Genomic DNA, 25,879 nt, shown 5'->3' with positions numbered 1-25,879 from the left:
TGTAGTTCTATACAAATACCAACTAATACCAAAACAAGCATAATTCCTATAACCAAATCAGCCACAATAAACATTCATTCAACTATGATAATGCATCTTTTATAAATTCAAAATGAATGTTAGCCATCATTTAAGGCTTAATACAAATTGAAGGGTTTCCAACCCAAGCCAATATATATGGCCAAACCTCAATGACATAAAATAATAAAGTCTAAGCCCTATACATGCCATATTCAAAAAAATAAATCCAACTATACCGAATGCTTCGGTTGATAGTGTGATCGATATCTCTGACTTCTAGTGATCCTTGAGCTAGTCAGGCGGCACTATAAGGAAATAAAAAGGGAAGGGAGTAAGCATAACAGCTTAGTAAGTTGCATATAAGTAAGTATACAACAACAATTTATCAATAATCAACATGCTCATAAAACCAAGGTAGGCATAAGCATAACTTACTAATTACCATCAATACAAGTCACATATTATATATTGAGCTCATATCTCATATGTACCAATTAGGTACCTGTACCACTCACAACACGGTTATACTTTCCTCGTTATTTTAAGAACAAAACTTTTGCCATTGAACCCTTTGAAATACTACCAGATATTACATAAGCCTCAAGCATAGGGTAAGGTATCGGTGCCATGTCCTAGACATGGTCTTATACTGGCTCATATCTCAAGTTGATGCCATGTCCCAGACATGATCTTACACTGATTATCATCTCATAACCGATGCATGTCCCAGACATGTCTTACACTGGCTTACATCTCGAGGTCATTGCATATCCCAAACATCTCTTACACTAGCTCTCGTCTCAATGCCGATGTCATGTCCCAAACATGGTCTTACATTGGCTCTCATAATGTGGCCGACGCATGTCCCCGACATGTCTTACACTAGCTCACACACGAATGACCCAAATGTCATGGCATGAATATCTGATTTACTTCCTAAGGTTCCAACGGAAATTCTACTTTCTCATTTATCATTATACATTCTCAATTGCACAACCAAGCAATTTATGCTGTAATAATTCAAGCACATATAATTAACAATGTAGTTGTATTATTTACATACAACTTACCTCGGATTACAAAATGTGGCGACTAGCCGATTTAGTCAGTCTGCTTGGCTTTCACCCGGTCTAGGTTTGGACTCGGTATTTCTTGATCTATAATAACAAAACGCAATTATTAAGCCACTTTATCAACCTAAGCACTCAACAATTCACAATTGGGCTAAATGACCATTTTGTCCCTAGACTTTTACAAAATAACCATTTTACCCTCGACCCTAAAATCAATTTTTATCGAATTTCTTTATTTCTCAAGACTAGCCGAACATCTTTGACTCTTATAGAAACTCCAAATTCCCACTATTTCACACATTTTAATCAATTTTACAACTTATGCAAAATGGTCCCTTTAGGTGTTTTCATGGTAACACCTTTCACAAAAGTCGTTTATGTCACACCCAGGACTCATATTCTTCCATAAAATTTCAGAAAAACCCTAGATGCTCTCATGGCAAAACCCTAGACTTTTAACCATTTTGCAAAATAGACCCCTCATTTGAAAGCTCATGCTTCAACGGTCTCAAAAGTACAAAAATCATCAACAAAGGACATGGAAATCACTTACTTGTGAGTGCTTCAAGTTGTTGAAAATTTTAAGCTTTCAAACCCCCTTTAATGGATGATTTTCTGTAGAGAAAGAAGATGAAAAAATGGATGATATCATCCTTCCTTTATTTATTTCTATTTTAGTCAAAAATAAGACATCTAACTCACCAAATTTGAAATTTTTGTCTCCTCTTTGACTCTATGGCCGGCTATGCTTTCTTTTAAGGGTTTAATTGCCCTTTAAAATCTCCCAATTTTGATTCTCTAATAAAATAACACCTTTAGCTATCAAATTAGGACTTTTGCACTTTATGTGTTTTAGTCTCTTTTTTTTTTTGCAATTGAGCTCACAAGTCAAAATTAACTCACCAAATTTTTCGTACACTAATATAAACATGCAATGATTCCAAAATAATGATAAAATATTTTAGTTGAATCCGGATTTATGGTCCCGAGACCAGTATTCCGACTAGCCCCTAGAATCGGGCTGGTACATCCAACTATGCCCAAAATCGGGCTGTTACAATAATTCTAATACCCTTTCAAGAGTTTTGTGTCCGTTGAATGATTGAAATTCCAATGGATGCTCAAGTAGTACACTCAATAAGTTATCAATTCTTATTCAATATAGCGTATGCTCAAAGAGCCCAATTAGGATTACTAGTCCAGGTTAAACCCTGGTCGTAACGTATACTCGAGAGGTATTATATCAGGATTACTTGTTCGGGCTAAATCCTTTCTATATCAAGGTCAATAGGATTACTCGTCTGAGCTAAATCCCGTCCGCAACAAATGCAGGACCTTATTAGTTTTGAGAAAGCGCATATAATCATCGGAATTCAATATTCAATCGGGACTTAACCTTTTTTCATTATTTCAAACATGTATTCAAATATTCATTATAGCAATCAAGTAATTCATATCAATATAAGTCACATTACATACAAACACAACATTCAATTAAACATATTTACAAGTTCGGTTAAGTTCCACGAACTTACCTCGACACTTGTTCACATATAAAATCTACTAATCCGAAATCTTTTCTTCTCCTCGATCTAGCCTCGAATTTATGTTATCCGGATCTAAATAAATAGCTTTAATCATCAATTTCACATATTTCATATTTATTTGGACTCAATTTACGTCTTAGGCAAAATCATCATTTTACCCCAAACTTTTCCCTAAATTCCAATTTCATCCCTAGGCTTGGAAAATTAAACTTGTGCAATTTACTCCCTATTCCAAGCCTAACCAAAATCCAATTACAAAATTTATACCACATGTATTCATAAAAATTTAGAAATTTTCATCAAATTTCACAAGTTTACATTTTAGTCCTTAAATCATGTTTTCATCAAAAATCACTTTGTAAAAGTTGTTTATCTATCAACAACCTTTCATTTTCTACCAAAAATTTCAAATTTTCAGCATATACATCCATGACCCATTTTCCATACTTTGATAACTTTTTAAATTAATCCCCCAAATAGATAGATTAAACTATCTCGGTTTTAAAAATATCAAAATTACTAAAAATGGAACAAGGAAACTTACCCAATTAAGCCTTAAAAGTTTCTTCTCTCTCACCTAGGGTTTCCATATAATCTTGGGTTGAAGATGAAAAAAATAAGATGATATTCCTTTTTATCATCTTTTAATTAATTATTTGTTTTAATTTCCAATTTAGTCCCTACTCTTTTCTAATTTTTCCATGGATGAGTCACCAAAAAAAATCTACATACTTCTTTAATGGTCTAATTACCATATAAGGACCTTTAGTTTTGAATTCCATAGCTATTTAATCTTTATAGCTACTAGAATTCAACTTTTGCATTTTATGCAATTTAGTCCTCTTAATTAAACACTTGATCGATAAAATTTTCGTATCAAATTTTTCACACGACATGTCTATCATAATATAGACCATATAATAAAATAAAAATAAATTTTATTTTTGGATTGGATTTGTGGTCCCAAAACCACTGTTCCGGTTTCACTGAAAAATGGGATGTTACATTAGCGATTTAGATCCCTAATTCAAAAGTTAATGAACAACATGGACATCAGTCAACTAGTACCTGTTATCTTAGTTGTTCAAATTTTCTAGTTTCGTATTCAGTTTCATTTATAATTTAGTCCTTCGTTGTTTTTAGGTAATTAATTAGCATAATTAAACTTGTGAATGGTCTGTCGTAATATAGTACCTAGTGAGTAGTTAGCTAGACCTCATTTAATTGCATGTTTATACTTTAGGGATTACTTAATCACCGACTCCTTTAGGTTCGACACCTTGGAATACTCTGATGTTCCATCCGACACTATAAATATTGCAACCGGTATTGTCCGCTTGTAGTTAAAATTGCACCTTTAAAGTTATTTTATAAAATTGTTTGTTTTTACGCGCACGTGCGATAACAATCAATATCTCATACCTATGACATACTTTATCATCAACCAACCCTACATTAGCCTTAATATATTATTGTTTTCTTGACCACGGTAATACTTTACTAGAAATAGTTTAAGAATAATCATATTAGTCTAATGGTTTTATTATTATTTTATTTAGTTTATATACAAAAATAAAAAATGAACATAATAATGGAAATGTCTTTTATAAAAAAAATAGAAGCAGTTATGTATTACAATAATCTTGTTATTGGTCTCTAGGCACACTCAAACAAGTATATTAGGATAATGTTATAAAAGTAGAATCCATTGGTGTTCTTGAAGGGGAAGATAGGTAAGGCTTAGGAGGAATTTGCAATACTTCTATGCTTCCTTCCAACATCTCTATCACCTTACTCATTGAAGGCCTATCTAGTGGATTTGTTTGTATGCAGCACAATCCCACCAATATCATCTTCCTCGCAATCTCAGTTTCTTCTATAGTCTTGAGGCCTAACAATTGAGGTTCCATCTTGCCTTGTACAACATACCCATAGATCCAATGAGGATAATATATCTCGCTAGTTTGACTTACCCCAAAATTTATGTTTTTTCTTCCTCCAACCATCTCTAGAATCACCACTCCATAACTATAAACGTCAGATTTATGCGAAACACCTCCAACGTTTCTACAAAATACTTTTGGAGCTATGTAACCAATTGTCCCTCTAGCTTCCAACATTGATACAATACTCTCTTTCATGGTGCATAGTTTTTCAAGCCCAAAATCAGCGATTTTTGGGAGAAATTTATCATCTAGAAGAATGTTATGAGGCTTTATGTCGAAATGCAAAATTCGAGTGTTGCAACCACGGTGCAAGTATTCAAGTCCTCAGGCAATCCCAATTGCAATTTCAAACAATTTTTCCAATGACAAGTGCTGACGGTCCTTCACGGTAACTTCTTTGTAAATGAATCTTTCTAAAGATCCATTAGGCATGAACTCATAAATTAAAGCTCTTTTCTGACCCTCTAAACAAAATCCTAAGAGAGTAACAATGTTAACATGGGAAGTTCAACTAATACTTGCAACCTCATTGATAAATTCTTGACCATTTCCTTCGGTTGTATTGAGCACTTTCACAGCAACAAGATGGCCATCTAGTAGCTTTCCTTTGTACACACTTCCATAACCCCCTTCACCTAGTTTTTCTTTAAATGAATTTGTCATTTTCTTGATGCTTAAATAACTGTATCTTTTGGGACATAAGTTCCATTATTTCTTATGAAAGCCTCTATATTTGCGTCACTTTTTGTGGACTTCCAATGAAAACTTGTTATTCTAATGTATGGCATCATTCTTTTGAAATAAAGTGTGATGATGATCCAAGTGATCAACAGGCTACTTGCTCCTCCGCCAAAACCTATCAGATCATAATCATGTTAAAAAATATTATTTTTAAATATTATTTATTTAAAAATATTTAAAATAATTGATATAAAAATTTAATGAATTTGGGGAAAAAACTATGATATCTTAAATTGGAAGAAAAAAGTATTTTGATATGTTATATAATAAGAATAAATCTCAAAATTATGCATTAATTTTAATTTAATGTGTAGTATCATACATAAATTTTGATTTGGTGTAATTCTATAATTGTAATTAAATTTTCACATAACACATTAACACTTAAAAGATTATTTTATGTGACACTATTTTGGTTAACATTACTAAACTAAAAAATAAATAAGTAAAATTTAATATTTCCACATAAATTTAAATTAATTTCTCCTTGTATAATGATAAAAAGGGTGCATTTTTTGTTGTTGTGAGTGTTAAAGAAACGGAGGTGTGATTACAATAATCTTGTGAGTAATATTTATTTTATAATATATAGAAATGATTTAGGCAAATGATTTAGGCGATTAACGAAATGCCCTTTAGAAATTTGTTATCTTAACCCTGGCATGAAAGAAATTCAAAAACTAATATAATAAAAACTATTAATAAAATAGTATATAAATATTTGAAGGATTTACTATTAAAAAAATTATTTGAAGTGGGTTGATTTAGTTAATTGAGTACTAGTGATTAGTACCAAAGTTCATGTCTCACTAATGATTTCATTTGAAATACCAAATGTAAGGTCATAACTAAGGAGCACTCAGGGGCCTTGGCCCCATTAGCTAAATGGAAATTTTGCTTTTCAGCCCCCTTTAAAAATTAAAATATTCAATTTAACACCTTTTTAAAATTTTTATATTAGCAAAATTTTATAATTTCATTTTTCTAAATAGTTTTTTTTCTTGCTCCTATTTTATATATAAGTCTGTATGGATATAGACTAAGTTAATGTTTGAAGCATGATCATACATGGACAACCGCAAAAAACTTTTAATATCTTATTTCAACTTGAGTTGAATTTAATTTAGAATCTCTTTTTTAGTTATTTTTTTTTATTTATCAAAATATTTATCAAAACGAGTCCAATAATTAATCCTTCACATTTTGTAAACCGATTAAAAGCATAGATGCTTACCACAATTTTAAATACTCTTTTAGTACAAATATTTTTACTTGCTTAGTTATTAAATTTATGAACTTCACCTCAATGATTTTTAAAATTCATTTTCTATTAGCTACATTTATATATTAAATTAAATTAAATTTTATATGTCATAATTGGTTTAAGGCATATATACAAGACAAGCCATAAATATGTAAATGTAAAAAAATATTTTTTAAAAGAGTAAACTCTATATATAGTCATCCAATTATTAAAAATTTTATTTAAGCATTTAAAATAAAAAGTTTGTAATTTATGTTCTTAAGTTACATAATTTGATCATTTTGGGTACTCCCCTTAAAATTATAAATGGTAAGCTGACATGGTAGTTAAAAAAATCGGTATAATAATAAATTTAGCCAACTTTTACCTATTATATCGATTAAGTCATAACTTTAAAAAATTAACTTTCAAAATTTACAAATGTTCTCAATTTGATTCTAATTCTAAATATTCAAAGAAATATGTAAAAATAAATATTTTCAAAAAAAATATAATAATAAATTTAAATCTTATATTAATATTTATATGAACATTAAATAAATATAATTATATTAATATTAAATAAAAAATCATTGCCCTCACTGAAATTCCAAGCACTCTCGCTCTCCCTCTCCCTCTCTATTGATGCTACAACCCTTTACATCCCACAAGTTGAGGATCTCATCTTATATCATATTCTAAACTTAAACTTAAAGCAGTATGCAAAGTCAGCAAATCCTTCAATTCTCATCTAACTCTACTAATCTAATCTAATTAGATTTTTTTCATAAAAATCAAGGAGTTAATTGAGACAAATTTGATGAGATTTTATTTCTTTTTTTCTTTAGGATGGGGTCAATCTTTAATTATAATTTGATGAGATTTTATTTCTTTCTTTCTTTAGGATTGAGTCAATCCTTGATTATAGGGATTCTTCAACTCTTTCCTTATAAAGCTTTATGTGTTGTAGGTTATATATACTGTAATTCTTTTATTGCTGAAGATATACATAGATTCTTTCATAGTTGTGTTGATTTAGATAGTGCCAGAGCCTCCTTCATTTTCTTTTGGAATTGAAGCAAACACAATTATTATTTCTATTTAATGCTTCCGTTGTAAGCTTCTTCCTTGTACCACGGTTACTATGTCTAATTCCAAAAAAGGTGATTTTGGTTCTGATGAAAAAAACAATAACCCTACAACTATTTTCCCATACAAGAAAATTCTCTAATCACCCCATAACGCCTTGGCGGAACCAATTTTATTGAGTGGCCCCTAAATGCCCAAAATAAGATTCGTGGAAGAAAGCGTTGGGGTTTTATTTCAGATATGAAAGTGCCACCAAAAGATGAACTTTTAGATGAGTACGAAACCTGGTAAGAAGAAAATTCTTGGTCAAATTATGACTTCTTGATGCAATGAAAAAGGACATCAGATCATTATTCCTTCGCTTGGGCACGACAAAAGAAATATGGGATGCTGTAAAACAAATGTATTCTTTTAAGCAAGATGCTTCAAAAGCATATCAATTTCATTGTGAGGTGATGTCTATTCAGCAAAATGGTGAGCCCATTATTTCTTATTTTGGAAAACTACAAAAGATCCCCAATAACATGATGATATTGATTATTGTTCTATGTAGTGTGCAACTGTCATCACAAAATTTACTTAAAGGCTAATGCACAACATGTGTATAATTTTTTCGTTTGATTTGATTCTTAATTGAATGGGGTAAGAGGTCGAGTAATTGCTACTAAACTACTCTTAAATATCCAAAGTGTGTATGTTGTAGTCTATGCAAAAGCTAATTGACAGGGAGCTATGCTTGGAGAGACAATTGGAGGAGTTGCAATGATCACCAAAAAGACCTATTCAACAATGGATCATAAATGTACCCATTGTAATGGCACAGGTCACACAGTGGATAAATGTTTTTGGTTACATGGATACCTAGATTGGCACCCAAAAAGCAAGAAGGCACCTCGAGCATCCTCTGATAACCAACAGGAGAATAAAGGTTAATTTAGCCACAAGTTCTAGACTCAATTAGTTACAGCCCTTACTGGTAATAGTGGTTGGATAATTGATTCAGGTGCAACAGATCATATGACTTGTGATAAACAAAAATTTAGCCAATTATCTAATTGTTCTATGAATATTGTCACTAATGCTACTGCAGTTTCTTCTCCAATTGTTGGTATTGGTACTGTCCAATTACCTCATTCTTTTGATATAAAATTTTTTTTATTTGTGCCATCATTAAATTGTAACCTTCTTTCAGTAAAAAAATTAACCAGATCTTATAATATTTCTTGTATTTTTTCCCACTCATTGTATTTTTCAAAACCTACACACCAAGGTGAAGATGGGCAGTGGTAGAGAAATGGGAGGATTGTATTATCTAGAAGATGGTTTTCAATATTTTACAAAGGGTATGTTTATATGGTACAAGAGAATTCAATTGACAAGAAAAAAGAACAGATCTGGTTATGGCATAAATGTTCGGGACATCCATCTTTCTTCTATTTGAAAAAATTATTCCTTCATTATTAGTTGGTTTTAGTGTTTCATATTTTGCCTATAAAACTTGTGCCCTTACAAAAGGTCATTGTGCTCACTTTTGTTTATGTGAAAATAAAACAAGCATGTCATTTTCCTTAGTTCACTCTAATGTTTGGGGGCTGACACCCATTTCAACTCTTAAAGGATTGAAATGGTATATTTCCTTTATTGATGATTGCACTAAGATAACTTAGATTTATCTAATGAAAAAGAAAAGTGATGTAAGTTCTATTGTTCGCCTTTTTCATCTGATGATTTTAACTTAATTTGGTATTTCAATAAAGCTTTTTAGATTAGATAATATAGGGGAATATTTGAACCAAGAACTAAAAGAATTCACAGGCTCTATTGGCATGATTCATCAAATGACATGCCCTTACTCACCGCAGCAAAATGGTGTTGCACAACAGAAACATGTTCCATCTTACTTATGGGTGAAGCCTTAAGTTCTGCAATTTACGTAATTAATCGTACTCCTTTAAGTACTATTGATTATTGACGACCACTAGATGTGTTGTCTGACCATTGCAGTCTTTCACATGTTGTTCATCTACCTCATAAAATTTTTGGATGTGTTGTTTATGATCATTTGTATCCCCATCAAAGAAAAAAGCAAGTGGTATAACTGCTACGATCCTTCCTCTAAGAGGCTTCATGTCACTATGGGTGTCGTCTTCCATGAAAATGAGTTTTTCTACTCTGCAGATTCATTACTTCAAGGGGGAGAAACATAATGAAATGATTAATCTCAATGATGTAGTGTAGGAATTTGTCCCATTGCATGAAAAGAGTAAATATAAAAATATTGCACTATAACACCCTAATTTTTCGGGTTAGAAGTTTTGAGTTTTGAGGTTAGGGTCAGAGAGAATGGCGTACTATAGTGTATAATTACACGTTCAAGTGACAAAATGGGCCTACTGGTCTGGTAGTTGAGTGAGTGTTAGTATACCTCAAGATTCTGGGTTTGAGTCTTTGTTTGTGTGTTTTGGAGAAATATTTTTTTATTTCATTTCGTTTTAAGTTCAAAGATATAACTGTTTTTTTTCTCTGGATGTTCTCCTCTTCCCCCTTTTCTTTGTTTCTTTTCTTTTTGTTTTTTATTTTATTTTTTATTATTTTTATTTTTGAAAACAATTTTGCTTGTGGATTTTGGAGAGCTTTGCTTCCTTTTCGTCGAGTCGGTTTCTAGACATCATTGATCGCAAATTAGGTGTGGGTTCCATATCTTTTCTAATTTATTTACAAATTCTCGATTCGACTCGATGAAATTCAGCATTTTATGTGTGTGTTCACAAATCGGTTAGTTATGAAGTTGTACCATTATTTTTATGCTTGGAGCTTGTCTAATTTAGTATAATCTCGAGTTATCGAGGGCGAAAGAGTGCTTTGTGGGTGAAAGTACATTTTTTAGGGCTGTTCTAAGATGGTTCTGTAACCACATGGGTGGCCACACAGGCATGTGCCCCCACATGGGCGGTCCTTACGGTCGTGTACATTTAGGAATTAAGATTTTCGGGCAAAATCTGGTGCCACACAGCCTGGCCATACAGTCGTGTGGCCAATTTTGGGACTTTAGTCGATTTTCACACAGCCGTGTTCGCTGAGCACACGGGCATGTGGATTTAGGAATTATGGATTTAGTGATTTGGTGCCACACGACCATGTGGCTAATTTGTGGATTTAGGGATCCCACACGAGCGTGTGTTTTGGACATACGCCCATGTCTGGTGGGCACACGTGTCTACCCTGTACTCTATTTTAGCATAAATGGACAAAGAGTTACACGGCCTATTCACAAGGCCGTGTCCCTAGCTTACACGGGCATGTGTCTCAGCCACATAGATATGTCCCTGGCTCACACGGGCGTGTGCCTCAGCCACACGACCGTGTGCCCCCTTCACATAGGCATTTTGACCCCCACATGGCCTAGGTTTCTCCACACGGCCTTGTGGTACTAAGTCACCTATTTTAGTTCTGCGTATGTTTTTTTATCTAAAAATGTGTCTGAGTGTTCCGACCCTTGGCTAGGCTTTAGTGAGGGTAGTTAAGGCTCTGATCTGGGCTTCAGCTTATGTGTTATTTGTGACTGTTGTATGAGATGTCTGATATTGAACCCGATTAGCTAGGTGTGCGTGCTTATCTATTTCTGTCTGACTGACTGTCGATGTATTCATTGTTTCTATGAGGTTGTAAGCATACATGCACTTGCATAAAGAAATTTTAGGGTTGGTTGTGAAGAGAAGAAAGACTGATTCTGATTTGATCTAATAATTTTATTGCAATTTATTTGTACAGTGGTTTACCGCACTGTACCGCATGTATGTCAACTTTGTTGCGTACCTTTATCTGATCTGGCAATTTAAATTGTAACATGCTTGTAACGTAGATTACTGTATTGCACTATACTGCATATATGCTAGCCCTGCTGCACATTAATATATGAGTGGCTTCATCCACATACATGGTGTGTAAGGTTGGATGGGCCTTTCGAGGTCCTACGTGGTGTGTGTGGATGTACAAGCTTAAATAGCTCTTATGGGGTGTGATCGGCGGACAGAGTGGTGTTTTTACTAGATGGGTGGGTTTTGATATTTGACTGCATTTATATGCATCTGTTTGGGTGTTCTCGGTGTAAGATTATCTGATTGTATTTTGTCTGACTGAATAACACTTGTGACTGAGTGTCTGTTTGTGACTTGGTGTGCTTGAGTTGTTACATTCCGTTGGGTCATTGACTTTGAATTTACCTTTTGTTTCTGTATATCTCTATAAATTTGTTTTGCTATTAAACTTCTATTTGAAATTCTCTTTTGTAAATCTTTTTTTAATCGTTTTAAACTCACACTGAGCTCGTGCAACTTACCCCCCCAGTTTCCCTTTTTCAGGTATTTTCGTATGCTGTTGTTGGACTCGGCACGTCGGAGGTCTCAGATAGACACGTTTAGAATCAACTTTATAATTATTTCATAAATTTCACATTTATAAATAAATGGTTTGAACTGTAAGTTTTATTTTGAATATTGTGGTATGAATTTTAGGTTTTACGCACGAAAGCGACTTTTGGACTATAATTTTTGTAATATCAAAATTTTACAACGAAGAGTTTTACGTAACCTAAATACCATTTGTTTTGTAGCTGGTTAAACTCAAATTTTACCTACGATCATTTTGGTGATCAATGTAACCTCTGAGATTCGGTCTAAACTTCTAGGCCAAGTTTTAGGGCGTTACATGCACCAAAAGCACAACCACATATTCCATAAATTGTAGAGAGAGGTGTTAAAAAATACTAATCTGGAAAGTGCAGAGAGAGGTGATGAAAATGAAAACACTAAGCTGGGTAGATGTAATGAGATACAAGATGATTTTCTCACAGATAGTATTGATCCTCCTACACCACCAAACCGACCATGTCAATCTTCACCTGAGGTAACTTCTGAATACCATATTCCAACTCGTGCTAATTGTAGTATACCTCCTGCTAGATATGAACATGATATTAAAGCCAAAAAAAAATCCCATTGCTAATAATATGTCTTACCATCATTTATCAAAGTCATATGCATCTTATGTATTGCAATTATCATATATCTCTATTCCTAGTAAATTACAAGAAGCCTTAGGAGACACAAGGTTGACCCAAGCTATCGCAGAAGAAATGGCAGCACTTGAAAAAATGTTGCTTGGGACCTGGTGCCTCTTCTTGATGGAAAAAAATAGTGGGTTGTAGATGGATATTTACTATTAAACATAAATTAGATGGAATGGTTGGAAGGTTCAAAGTACGGTTAGCTGCAAAAGTATATACACAGTCTTATGAAGTCAATTATCAAGAAACTTTTGCGCATGTTTCCAAGCTTGATACAGTAATAGTATTGCTATCCTTGGTTTCTAATCAAGATTGGCCTCTCCTTCAATTTGATGTCAAGAATGCATTCCTTTATGGAGATCTCATTGAATAAGTTTACATGGATCCTCCTTTTAGAATTGAAAAGCACTCAGAGGCTACAATGGTGTGCAAACTAAAAAAGGCGTTGTATGGATTGAAGCAATCTCCAAGGGTATGATTTGGTAGATTTACAAAATCCATAAATTTGTTTGGGTACAAGCAAAGTAATGTTGATCACACATTGTTTTTGAAATATAGACAGGGAAAGGTGACCGCATTGATTATATATGTGGATGATATGGTGCTAATAGGTGATGATTTTGATAAGATAGAAAATCTCCAAAAATATTTAGCCTTTGAGTTTGAAATGAAAAGACTGGGTAATCTGAAGTATTTCCTTGATATTGAAGTAGGTAGATCAAATAATAGTATTTTCCTTACTCAACGAAAATATATTCTTGATTTGTTAGCTGAGACAAGAATACTTAGTTGTAAACCTATGACTACTCTCATTGAACAAAATCATAAGTTATATTAATGTTTAGGTGAATCTCCAACTGACAAGCAAGATATCAAAAACTTGTAGGAAAATTGATTTATTTATCTCACATTATACCTGATATTGCTTATGCAGTAAGTGTGGTGAGTCAATTTATGCATGATCCTCAAAAGTCACATATGAAGGCTGTCGAACACATATTGAAGTATTTAAAAGATGCTCTAGGAAAAGGGTTGATTTTTAGAAAACGTCATCATTCGAGAATAGAGGGTTAGAGTGGATTAGGTCGGGTCAGCTGATGATAGAAGGTTGACTTCAGGTTATTTCACTTTTGTTGGAGGAAACCTTGTAACTTGGAGAAGTAAGAAACAACCAGTCGTTGCTAAGTCAAGTGTAGAGGAAGAATATAGAGGCATGTTTTTGAAGTATGTGAATTGTTGTGGTTGAAGAAATTGCTTGAAGAATTAGACATCGATCCTCATGGTTCAAAAAACCTATATTGTGATAATACTTCAGTGATTGAGATTGCTCGCAACCTAGTTCAACATGATCGTACAAAGCTCATAGAAGTTGATAGAAACTTTATAAAAGAAAAACTTGAAGCTAGAACCATTTCATTTCCTTTTGTAAAGTCTGAAGATCAACTCTCTGACATACTTACCAAGGTTGTTTCTTGCAAAACTTTTGATAAAGCTTTATGCAAGTTAGGCATGTGTGATATCCATACACCAACTTGAGGGGGAATGATAGAAATCAAGGAGTTGATTGAGATAAATTTGATGAGATTTTTTTTTCTTTCTCTAGGATTGAGTCAATCCTTGATTATAGGGATTCTTCAACTCTTTCCTTGTAAAGCTTCATGTGTTATAGGTTATATATATAGTAACTCCTCAATTGTTGAAGATATACAAAAATTATTTCATAATTGTGTTGATTTAGATTTTTTTCCCTTATGAAATTCTCCTAAAAAAATCATATATGACACCCTCTGAAAAAATGAATTTGACATTTTTGACAGATCAACAATAGTAGTTAAAGCAGAAGAAACCTCTTACCCTGTTAGGGAAGGGAAGATGGTGGGGGACTAGGATTGTAGTGGGGAGAGGATTTTTATTTTATTTAATATTAATTTAATAATATTTATTTGATATTAATATAAACATTTAAATTAATTATTATATTTTTAATATTTATTTTTACATATATTTAAATTTTACATATTATTATTTCTAATAGTATTTTTTATTAGATTTTTTTTCTTATGTGTTTCAAGTGAATAAATTCATTTATTTTTTATAAATTAAAAATAAATAATATATAACATATTTAATGTAAGTAATATTTAAAATAAAATAATTTGAAAATAATATAGAAATTTATAACAATATTAAAAACTAAATTACAAAATTAAATTAAAATAAAAAAGGTAAAACAAAATGCATCAATTATAATAATGATTCATGATAAGTACCAAAGATATTTACATTTAATTGAATAAATATAAAAAATATATTTACATTAAATTAATAAAACGAATTTGGGTCTAATGTTTAGGCTAAGTTGAGGAGGTTACATTTGGTAGTATCAAAGTTAGGTTTTCTAAACTCGGGCTATAAATATTTTTTATAAATTTGCATGCATGTAGGGGTATTTTGGAAATAAACCATGACACATAATTCTTTTGAATTTTTTTTCTGCAGGAAATTAAAATTGAGACTTCAATGTCGGTCCCACCATAGTTAATATTACTTTTGAGATTTTGGATGAACTAAAATTCTTAAATTGTGGATCTACTTTAGCTAATGTTTGAACTTTTGCATGAAAACTATAGATATACTCTAAACTTCTTCGACTTCCACAAATACTATGAACACTCAAGGTAGACATGGTATGGGTAGCCCGCATAAGGTTGCACCCAATTTTTGAGGAGTCTGTTGAGAACTCCACCACTAGTAGAGGCAAAGGCTACAGGAACGACGATGACACCATGACGTAGACAATGTTGAGGGTGTTACAAATAGTTGCTGGAGCTTAAACTGGATTGGGGAGCCGCAGATCTATTATGGAGTAACTACAATCAAATGGGGTAAAAACATTTAAGGGCATTGTTGGAACGACTCCCACTATGGCCAAGTATTGGATGGAGTTAACTAAAAGGATTCTGGAGGACTTAGACTGTACTCCGGAGCAGAAGTTGAAGGGCACACTATCCTTACTTAGGGAGGAGGCCTACCGTTGGTGGTAGTCTATCGTTAGGGGCACACAGGCTGATTGTATTAACTGAGAATATTTCCTAGAGGCCTTCTAGAATAAATATGTGGGCATAAGGTACGTGGAGGCTCGTAGGCTCAAGTTTATCAGCTGAAGCAAGGTGATAAGATCATGGCAGAGTATGAGGTTGAATTCCTAAGCTTAGCCATTATGCACAATGGATGGTAGTCATGGAACAAGAAAAATGTGTGAGATCCAAAAATGGGATACATTTTGAACTCAAGATTCAAGTTACTCTACACCAAGAATGGGTATTTGAAACACTAGTGGAGAATGCTGAAATTGTAGAAGAAATTAAGTAGGTGAATCGTGAAGAACGAGAGAAAAGCAAGGTCCTGTCTAAAAGAGATTTGGGTTCCACTGGTTCAAACTCTCGTCCTAAAAAATGAACTAGGAAGGGTAAATCGTAGCAAGAGCTAGTTTGACTAAAAACAAGAGATAATACTGCTAATTGTGCACATTGTGGTAAGTGTTATCTAGACGAGTGCTAAAGAAAATTGGGTGTTTGTTTCAGTTGTAGGTAGACTAAGCACAGGATTAAGGACTGTCCGCGGAAAACTGGGTAGATTCAAGCTCCGTCATAAAATCAAGCCCAAAATTAGATAGCAGGCTAGTTACCTCGGAGGGGTTGTAGGCAGAATCAGGGTGAAAACACTGTAGCTATCGGTGCAAACTATACCAAGGCTAGGCGCTCCTACCCTAGTTTATGTTGTTAAGGGACGTGAGGAAAGAGATGTGGCCAATGTCATAGCAGATATCTTTACCATTAATTTTATCTTGTACTTTGCCTAAATTGATATAGTATCCACTCACTCTAATGTATCTTGTAAAATGTCTGAAAAATTCACTGTTAAGGTAGAGGAAACCACTACTGATGTTACTATAGTAAGCCCCTTAGGACAACCTATTGTTGTAAATAAAATCTATGGGAGATGTCCGTTCGAGGTTCAAGGGGTAGTGTTTCCCATAGATCTTATTGAGTTACCATTTTGGAGAGTTTGATTTAATTCTGGGTATTGGTTTGTTAGTTGAGCATCAAGTTAGCCTAGATTGTGCCTCTAAAAGCGTAACTTTGAAAACAATCGAAGGTAGAGAAATTTTTATGGTAGGGAGTGATGAGACTATCTATCTAACGTAGTTTCTGCTATGGTCATCGGAAAGTTTGTTTGCAAGGGATGTGAAGCTTATTTAGCTTATATGATGGATGAAAATGTCGATAGTACTAGTTTAGACAATATCCAAACTACTAAAAAATTCTCAGACGTGTTTCCTGATGGATTTTCCTAGTTTACCTCTAGATAGGGAGGTGGAATTCGGGATTGAACTATTTTTAGTAACCGCTCTAGTGTCTATTGCTCCCTACCGCATGGCACCAAAGGAGCTACAAGAGCTAAAAATCCAACTTCAAGAGCTTTTGGATCACGGCTTTATTAGACCCAGCGTTGCTCTATGGGGAGCTTTGGTCCTGTTCTTAAAAAAGAAAGTGGTTTCCTAAGGTTAAGTATAGATTACCGGCAGCTAAACAAGCTAACCGTCAAAAATAAATATCCTTTGCCTAGGATAAATGATTTGTTTGACCAATTTAGAGGGGCAACTATGTTCTCTAAAATAGATCTAAGGTCGAGGTATTACCAACTTAGGGTGAGGGAGGCGGATGTACACAAAACTGCTTTTAGAACCCATTCTGACCACTATGAGTTCCTTGTAATGCCATTCAACTTAACCAATGCTTCTACCTCTTTCATGGATATGATGAACCAAGTGTTCTTACTCTTTCTTGATCAGTTCGTTGTTGTGCTCATGAATGCTATTCTAGTTTACTCCAAAATCAAACTTAAACATGATAAGCACCTTAAGATGTTTCTATGAATCCTTCGAGATAAGAAGCTATTCGCCAAACTGAGTAAATGTTAATTCTAGCATTATGTTTCTAGGTAATGTGGTATCCGCAGAGGGTATTCAAGTAGATCCAAAGAAGATAGAAGATATTCTTGAATGGAAACAACCTATTTTTTTTCAATCCATAGTTTTTTAGATTTGGTTGGATATTAACATGGATTTGTTGAAGGGTTTTCCTTAATAGTCGCACCCCTAAACAAGTTGCTAAGAAAATGTATCCAATTTAAATGGACAGGCGAGCAACAATCTAACTTTTAAAAGCTTAAAGCGGTGTTAACCCAGGCTTCTATTTTAATTCAACCCGAATCGGGGAAAGAATATGTGGTGTATAGTGATGCATCCTATACTGGCCTTGGTTGTGTGTCCATGTAAGGCGGTAAAGTAGTGACTTAAGCATCAAGGCAGTTGAAGCAACATAAGTACAACTACCTGACTTATGGCTTAGAGTTGGATACAATAGTTTTTGCACTAAATATATGGAGACACTACTTGTATGGGGAGAAGTGTTACATCTATCCCGATCATAAGAGCCTTAAATACCTTCTCACCCAAAAAGAACTGAACCTTAAGCAACAAAGGTGATTAAAGCTACTAAAATATTATGATTGTGTAATTGAATACCACCCTGAGAAAGCCAATGTTGTAGCGGGCACTCTAAGTGGAAAGTAGATGACCGATTTAAGGTCGATGTTTGCTAGGTTAAGTTTAGTGGATGATGGAGGCTTGCTAGCAAACTATAAGTGAAACCCACCCTAGCCAATGAAATCAAGATAAATAACCTTTAGATGTATCCTTGTTACCTGGAATTAAATAAGTGGAGGAGGGAAAAACTGAAGAATTCAAGTTTAGTGATGATGGCATCTTGTGCTTTTGAGGGAGGTTTTGTGTGTTGAATGACAATGAATTAAGATAAACCATGCTTCAAGAAGCGCATGTTAGCCTTTATGACATACATCTTGGAGGGAACAAGATGTATCAGGATGTTAAGGAACTATATTGGTGGCTCGGTCTAAACTGAGACATGACTGAATTTGTGGCTAAATGCCTAACATATTAACAATTAAAAGCTAAAAATTAGTTCCCTTTCTAGATTGTTGCCTATCAAAATACCTTACTGAATGTGGGAACGAATAATAATGGACTTTCTTAGTAGGTTAACCTTAGCACCACTAAGAAATTTCAATTTGTGTTATAGTAGACCAATTAACAAAGTCAACTCGCTTCTTACCTGTCCACAAAGATTACTCATTACAGAAGTTGGCTAAGTTATACATTTTAAAGATTGTGAAGTTGCATGGGGTGCCCATATCGATTACTTTAAATGGAGATTCCCGTTTGGAAGAAATTGCAAGAGTCATTAAGAACCCATTTGGATTTTAGCTTTGTCTTTCATCCGCAGTCTGACGAGCAATCTGAGCAGGTGATACAAATATTGGAAGATATGTTAAGAGGTTGTATTATCAAATTCCAAGGTAGTTAGGAAGAACATTTACCCTTTGTCAAATTTTCCTACAATAATAGCTTCCAATTGAGCATCCAAATGGCACCTTGTGGTTCCCAATATGGTTGCAAATGCAGAACTCCTTTGTGTTGGATCGAAGTAGGTGAAAGGAAAATTTTAGGTCCCGAGTTGGTACAAGAATCTAAGGAGAAAATGGGGTTGATTCAGGATAGACCAAAAGCGGCTTCTGATAGATAAAATTCGTAAGCGGGTTTAAAGAGAAAAGACATTGAATACAGTGTCAATGATCAAGTCTTCCGGAAGGTGTTCCCATGGTGAAAGGTGTCATTGTTCAGTTGATAGGGTAAGTTAAGTCTGTGATTCATATGACCTTATCAATTCCTTGAGAGAAATGGTCGTGTTGCATACCAATTTGAATTACCTCCCAAATTGGATCGAATTTCTTAACATTTTCCATGTCTCCATGTTGATACGTTACCTTTCCGACCCCTCCCACATTGTTCTGATCGAAGAGATTGAGGTACAACCAGATCTATCCTTCGATGAGGAACCTATGCAAATTCTAGAACGTGATGTAAAGATTCTAAGAAGAAAGCGAATCCCTCTAATTAAGGTTCTATGGCGAAACCATAGAATTAAGGCCATATGAGAAACAAAAGACACGTTCTGTTAGAAGTATCCACATCTATTCAAACTAGGTTAATTTCGAGAACGAAATTTTTTAAGGAGGAGAGAACTATAACGCCCTAAATATATAGGTTTAGAATTGATAAATCACCAAGAAATAACTTGGTCTTGATGGTTAAGTAACTAGAATAGTCCCTAAAAATCCTAATTTCAATCCTTACTCTTTCTATTTTCTCCTATTTTATTTTCAACAACTAAGGAACAAAATCAAACTACAATATGTATTATTTAGTGTAAAAATATGTCATGTGTAAGTAGTAGTCCAATTGGTAAGGCCTTTGCATTTCTTCCCTCTCCCTTGCTCCTGAGGTTTGAATCACCTTTGCTTCAAACTCTTTTTTTTTTATTTTTTTCTCCCAAACTTGATCCAAAAGAAGGAATAATTGCTAAACCGCCCTTATTGTTTCAAACACTAGCTATTTAATCACTTTTATCATAATTGAACTAGATTTTCCTACTTTTCCCAATCCTAGTCAAAATTGAGTTTTTTTTTTCATATATCTTCTTCTCTTTCTTTCATTCCCTTTTCTTTTTCACCATATTTCTCAATAATTTGCTATTGAAAATATTGAATCTTCCAAATCGAATCAACTTTTATTCCATTGTTTTTATCAGTTTAGCAAATCACCATCGATTCCATCTTTAATCTTGCCAAGAAACAGTAAGTAAACCTCAATCCTTTGTTTCATTTCTATAATTTCGTTGTATGAACCTCCAACCTTGATCTTTAAGTTTGATTAATGGACCTAATAAAAATATTGTCACATATTTCGTAAATCTTGACAAATATTGATTTAATTGTTAATCCGAGCATTTTCTTTTCTATTGAAGGACATGATTTAGGTATTCCTGGTCAGAGATGAATGAGAGGGACATCGCTCGAGACTCCGTTGTCAAGTGTGTGTATGTGTTATTTCATGAAAAAATCGAGCAAAATCAAGCCTATAATAGGGCCACACAGGCGTGTGGCCACCCGTATCAACCACACGACCCCTTACATGACTATGTCCCCTTGTAACCTTAGGATTTTTTCTTTTCACATGACCTAGGACCCTCCACAGGGTCGTGTCTCTGCTATAGGTTGAAATTTCAAATGCCACACGGCCACAGTCTATCATACGACCTAGTCACACGGCCATGTTCCCTCTCTACATGTCCGGTCACACGACCATGTGTCTCCTATAAGTCAAAAATTATAGTATTAACCCAAAGTTTTGTATCTTGTTTAGTTTACTCCCTTGTCAATTCCTAAACTATTTTAATGTTTAATTTTGTTCAATTAAGACCCTATTAGTATGTTTATGCTAAAATCCATGATTGATTGATTTATTTGATACTTATATGTATATATATATAAAGTTGTATGAATTATGAATAGTATGTATATAACTATTGTATATATAATCAAAATTGTACATATGACATGCCTATGTTTTTGTTAATATAAATATAAGTAAAGCATGAATTTGCTATTGATTTTCCATGTGTTAGTACAATCATTACTGTCATATTTAATATGCATTAAGCATATCATATTTAATTGCATAGGATAGGATGGGACGTTCTGAAAGAAGGAAGATCTAGTAGATTATTTATCTGCAATTCTAGTGGTTCATCCACATATTATCTAAAAACTATTATCTGCAATTATGTTGTGTATTCACAACCATCTGACGGTATATTATCCTGCAACACTGGTGGTTTGCCCACCCATTATCTTGTAGCGTATTAATCTTCAAATTTGTGATTTTACCCACAAACTCGGTGTGTAGGGATAGGCAAGTTTTGGGGAACTCTTATGGTGTGTAGCAATAGGGTAGAACCTTATCTGCTAAACCGAATCTATTTGCACTCATAAGGCACGTGTTCGAAATTCTAAAACATTCGATATGATTTGATATATGTGTATATGTTTATACATAATTAAACTTATTTGTTCTTCCATTATATTGAATCTGTTATTGTGAATTATGCTATGTGTTGTGATCTCGTATACTAATCGGTTACACTGATTTACATGTCATGGAGCTCAAACTAAGTTTCATAGCGCACTTCATTTTTTATTTTTCCACCTTTTCAGGTAACCCACCAAGTTAGAACGCGGGCACGATATTCGTAGGGACTCAGCTTAGTTTCATTTTCTTAATACATTAGGATTTCATTAATATTCATTATTTCTTTTAAAAGATTGTATTATTTATTTTTGAACCGTGACATGGGACTTAGGATTTAGATTTGTTTTATCTTACATGACATTTTATTTAAAATTTTAAGATATTATGATATGATTATTAATTAATATGCATGCCTGGACTTTCCTTAAAACCAATAAATTTCATTTACCCACTGCAAAATTAAAATTAAAATTTTGAGGGTAAGTAAAATAATGTGTACTAAGTTTTCTACTAAATTAAAACAAGTGATTGTTTTCAAAACTTCGGTAGCTTTGTGGGTCATTTCAGTGACTAATGCAATCTTCCAAATTCGAGTCTAATGTCTAGGCTAAGTTGGGAAGGTTACATGTCAATCCCCTGACCATACTTGTGGAGTCTAAAAACTCCACTAGTAGTGTATCAAATATTTTTCCATTATTTTATACTTTAATAATGATTAGGAATTTTTTATTAGCACTATATTTGAATTATCAAAATAATTTGAATTATATTTATTAGTTATTTTTTGAATAATGTTGCTTTGCATTAATTAAATGAAGTTAAACTATATTGTACATTGAATATGATAAAAATATTTTAATTACGATTTGAAAATTTTTAATGTTATTAATAAATTATTGATTTATAATATGGTATAAATTCTTTAATTATGATTTCAAAATTTGTCATTATATATCAGTTTTTAAATAAGTTAATAAATTTTAATTATGTTCAATAATTTGAATAATGAATTAAAACACTAAGTAACAATTAATTATAATATTATTTTAGAAAATAATTAAAAAATAAATGTGTAAAAAAATCATGAGCAGAAAATAAAACATTATAAACGAATTAAAAGAATCGAGGGAGTATATTACCTAGTGCAAGCTTTTTTTCTAAGGTAAAACTACTGTGACCTGAAATAGAAAAAATTTGTCCTTTTTTAGAAGAAATTAAATGAATATGTTATATGGAAAATGGGATAAATAATAATAAAAATATCATGGAGGATCATATACTAAAAGTTGGATTGCATTGGATTTAGGACTAGTTTAGTATTGTTTCTAAGAAGCACTCTTGGGACAAAAGACACTTTTGAGTAACTTTTTGGAGTTTGAAAAGCACATTTTCTCTAAAAAAAAAATCTTGTTTAGCAATGCTTTTATTTCAAGAGTGATTTTTAAAAGCAATGCTAAACTAGTCAAATTAAAGAGCAAATTGATCCTTCTGTAAAAATTCCATTCATTTCTATTGTTTAAAACTAGTTCTTGTACATCAACATGAGGTACATGTGGCTAGTCACGTGTCACTGTCTAATTATTACACGTCAATTTTTAACAGTACAAATGGATAAATTTTTATCATAAAATATTTTTTTCTATTTGATTTAACATAAAGGGACTAATTTATCCATTTTCTTAGCAAAAAGAGACAAAATACAATTTGACTAAAAGTGCATGAGCCTCCATGATACTTTTACCGATGAATAATCCATCAAACTCTCAACATTTCTAAAGGCATGTAATCCTAATTCCTCCAAAGGGTAAATTATTTGCAGTCTATATGCCATTTTGTAGTCCTAATTTCAGCTATGAATCAAGAAAAAGAAGCAAAACATGTAATAATCCAAAGAAAAGATATTATCTGTAATATCCCGAATTAGGGCCTAATCGGAATAGTGGTTTCGTGACCACAAATTTGAGATAGAAATAATTATTTTATAATTATTTTCAGGTTTATGATATGATTGCATGATTGTGTGAAAATTTCGTGATGAAATTCTATGCATAAAGTGCTTAAGTTGAGATTAGGGACTAAATCGAATAATTTGCAAAACTTGCATTCTAGAAGTTTTTAGTATGAAATTGCTTTGGAATATTAATGAGGAGGTCTTAAATAGAAATTTGACCAATTTCTAAGTCTATGGACAAAAATTGGACATGGATGGAATTTTTGGAAAGTTTAGTAGTAAGGGCATTTTGGTCATTTAGTATTTAAAATGAATTAAAAACAAAATTAAAAGCCAATTTTTGTCCATCATCTTCATTAGGCCGAAATTTCAAGGGTTCTCCATAGCTAGGGTTTGTTTCAAGCTTTCAAGCTCTATAGTAAGTGATTCCAAGCCCCGTTTTAATGTTCTTTACGTTTTTTAGAATCCCGGTAGCTCGATTTAGCTTATGTTAGCAATAATTCGACCTAGGGTTCATATTTGGAAAAATACCCATAGGTGAAATTTGTGTATTTTGGTGTTTTATGGTAGAATATGAGGTTTTAAATTATGTTAGACAACTTGTGCTACTCGGTTTTAAGTGAAAACGAGTAAAAGGGCTTAATCGGTAAAAATACCTAATAGTCATAAGTGCATGTTAGAGTGAAAATTTGATGTTGTCGTAGAAGGGAAAAATGATCAGCATGTCATAAAACATAAGAATAAGGGCTGAAATTAAATTCCCGAGCCTAGGGGAAAAATCGTAATTTTGTAAAAGTTAGGGGGGAAAAACGTAATTTTTCCATAATGTGATTTTTGGATTGAAATAAATAGTATGAGTGTTAAATGAACTAAATGTGTTTTTATAGATCAAGAAAGACGTGGAATCGATCGTGATCGGGGAAAAGAAAAGCTTTCGGACTAAATTATAACATTTCTAAAGTTTGCACCGAGGTAAGTTCGTACATGAATAATTTATCGATTTTTTTTATGTTATTTTATGTTGTTATCATATGAATTGGTGGCTGTCCATAGAACGATTAAATGATGGAAATTTGCAAATTTAATTAGATTGTGAATAAGTGTTGACAGTGAAAAAGGAAAGATTTTCCCAGTTGAACCTTCGGAACAGGAACAATACGAATGACCCATTGTGAGTACACGTGTGTAGTACTAAGTGCAGGCTACTACGTGTACCATACTGTTAAGTCACATGTGTAGTACTAAGTGCAGGCTACTATGCGTACTCAATGACTTCGATCACGTGTGTAGTACTAAGTGCAGGCTACTACGTGTATCAGATGGTGAGGTCACGTGTGTAGTACTAAGTGCAGGCTACTACGTGTACCGGATTGTTGGTCGCATGTGTAGTACTAAGTGCAGGCTACTATGCGTATCAGATAGCTTCGGCTATAAGTGTGGAAGGGGGAAATATGTGTAAACAATGGTATATTTGTTATTTTTCCGTTGAGTTCAACGGGGAAAATCAATAAAGTGGTAATATATGAAAATTTAGGAGCTATGTGCTCGATAATTGAGCGAATTCTAGTATAACAAAAAGGACTAGGTGGAATTATGCAAGAGTGAATGTTAGAAATAAAACAGTGTTGGACAGCAGTAGTTACATGAATTTAAAAATTTACCAAAAATCGTGAAAGTTGAATAAAAATTCAAATGATATATGAAAATAAATCTTAATGAGTCTATTTTTACATAAAAGAAACAGGAGAAGCAAAAGAATTCTATATTGTGTGATATTTGAATTCTTGTGAAATAGGGTCTGAATGAATTTGAGATCCCCTGTTCTGACTTTAGAAATTCACCATAAATTGTAAAATAATTATTAAGAGTCATACCTTATATGCATGGATTCATTATTGAGTCTATTTTTAATAGAAACAAATGGCATGGTCATTGGAATTCTGTACAGGGATAAATTTGGTTCGTAGTGCACAGGGGTCAGAGTAGTCATACCCTGAAATAGGGGAGACTTTAACTAATAAACTGTACTAATTGGCTTGACCAAAAATTCTAGAAACAAATTAGTAAGTATACATATGAGTCTAGTTTCAGGGAAAATTTACGGAATTGAATTTCGAGTCTTTTAGCTCGAGATATGATTTTTTTTTAAAACCAAGACTCTAGAAAACAGCCTGTCCTGAATATGTGATT

The 25,879-nt window shown here is 33.1% G+C and overlaps 1 pseudogene; it reads right to left on the bottom strand.

The window, feature by feature from the left end:
- Positions 1–316: 316 nt before the first annotated feature.
- LOC107889955 (PR5-like receptor kinase) lies at positions 317–5,315 on the bottom strand (annotated as a pseudogene).
- Between the last annotated feature and the right edge of the window lie 20,564 nt (positions 5,316–25,879).

The sequence above is a fragment of the Gossypium hirsutum genome, chromosome A09, assembly GCF_007990345.1.
Source record: "Gossypium hirsutum isolate 1008001.06 chromosome A09, Gossypium_hirsutum_v2.1, whole genome shotgun sequence".
NCBI classification, from domain to species: Eukaryota; Viridiplantae; Streptophyta; class Magnoliopsida; order Malvales; family Malvaceae; genus Gossypium; species Gossypium hirsutum.
The sequence above is the reverse complement of the archived record's forward strand: the minus strand, read 5'-3'. Positions and strand labels throughout refer to the sequence as shown.